A 2190-nucleotide genomic window follows, 5' to 3' on the forward strand; every position below is an offset into this window, starting at 1 on the left:
AAAACATATGATCATCTCAGTAGATGTAGAAAAAAATATTTGATAAAATGCACTACTCTTTTATAACTAAAAGAAAAGAAAGAAAAATGCTTATTTAACTAGAAGTAGAAGGGACTTCTTTTAATTTGATAAAGAGTAGGATCTAAAAATCTCCGATAATGTCTTTCTTAATGGGATGGTTTTTTTTTTTTTTTTTTTGAGACAGAGTCTCGCTCTTTTGCCCAGGCTGTATATAGTGGTGCAATCTTAGCTCATTGCACCCTCTGCCTCCCAGGTTCAAGAGATTTTGTGCCTCAGCCTCCCGAGTAGCTTGGATTACAGGCACCGCCACCACGCACGCCCAGCTAATTTTTTGGTATCTTTAGTACAGACGGAGTTTCACCATGTTGGCCAGCCTAGTCTGGAATTCCTGGCCTCAAGTGATGTGCCCACCTTGGCCTCCTAAAGTGCTGGGATTACAAGTGTGAGCCACTGCACCTGGCTATTAATTTTTAAATTTTAGCAAGATTTTCTTTGAAGTCAGGAGCAAGATATGAATGCCCATTATTACTCCTTTTAAACAAGGAAAAAGTAGATACAAGGAAGGAAAGAAAAAGTTATTATTTGCAGACAACATAATTATCTACATAGAAAATCCAAAAACCAAACTCTTAAAACTAATCAGAGCAGTTGGCAAGACTGCTAGGCACAGCATTAATATACAAAAGTTCTAGACACAAATAATAACCTATTAGCCAATTCTTGATATTCAATGTCATTTCAAGCGAAGTTCCAAAAGGATATTTTACAGAACTTAATCTGATTAAAACGTAAAAGTATAAATGCATAAGTAACCAAGATAAATCTGAAAAAGAGGAAAGGTAAAGGATTTGCTCTATAAACTATCAAGACATATCATGAAGTTGACCAATTCACCAAACACCAATTTGTCAAATGGCCAATTCAATGAATGGCCAGTTTGACAAAGGCCAATTTCCCAAAGTCAATTTGCTAAAGAATTCACTTCACAAATGACTGATTCGCAGAATTTACAAGATGTACTGAATAGCCACAAATGGTGTTTTAAGAAATATTATTGACTTCTAGTTATTCTTTAGTTCAAATTCTAAGAAAGAATATATTCAACATAATAGATAGTCATGGATCTATTCAAGACTGTATACTTCAAGGAGATATTCTTCATGAATGTAGTCATGTGCCATATAATGACATTTCGGTCAATGATGGACCACATAAAATTACAATACCGTATTTTTATTGTACCTTTTATTGTTTAGATAGGTTTGATACGGAATACTTAGCATTGTGTTACCATCGCTTACAGTATGCAGAGCAGTAGCATGCTATACTGGTTTGTAGTCCAGGAACAGTGGGCTATACCCCATAGCCCAGGTATGTAGTAGGCTATACCACCTAGATTGGGGTAAGTACACTTTATGGGTTTAGCACAAGGATAAAATTGACTAATAATTCATTTCTCAGAGCGTATCCTCATCATTAAGCGACACATGGCTGTATAACCAATGACTTCATAAGGCAGTCTTTATTAACATTCTTATAAGCAATATACATGAGAAAAGATCAAATATATATACATGAATATATTCAAGACTACATTCAATATATTCTGAAACATATTCTTCATAACTCAACCTTTGATAAATTAAATATCTGTTCAGTGCTGCTAAAAAAATGCAAGTTAGAATATATATAATCTGTGAAGATAGTCTGAAGAATATTGTCATACTTTTAATATATTCAAGAAGGCAGTGTCTTAAAACTTTTGATATGTTAGTAAATTTAATAACTTTAACAAATTGAACATTAGATAAAGTGACTTAAAACTGGCTTTTACAGACACAAAAGACCACATAGTGTGCGATTCCATTTATATGATTTGTCTAAAAAAGGCCAGTTTATAGAGATGAAAAGCAGATCAGTTGTTGCTTTGGGCTGGGGGAGGGGTAAGAGGAGTGAAGATTAACTAAAAAGGACATGGAGGAACTTTATGGGGTGATGGAAATGTTCTAAAACTGAATTGTAGCAATTGCAAACTCTATAAATTTACTAAAACCATTGAATCGCACACAAGCAATGGATGAATTTTATGGTGTGTAAATTATAACTCAATAAAGCTGTTAAAAAGGGAAAAATTGGCTTTCAGTAAATTGATTGCCAGCATATTAACCT

Source organism: Aotus nancymaae, unplaced genomic scaffold, assembly GCF_030222135.1.
Source record: "Aotus nancymaae isolate 86718 unplaced genomic scaffold, 86718_ANA_hifiasm-v0.15.2.pri h1tg000057l, whole genome shotgun sequence".
In the NCBI taxonomy this organism is placed as follows: Eukaryota; Metazoa; Chordata; class Mammalia; order Primates; family Aotidae; genus Aotus; species Aotus nancymaae.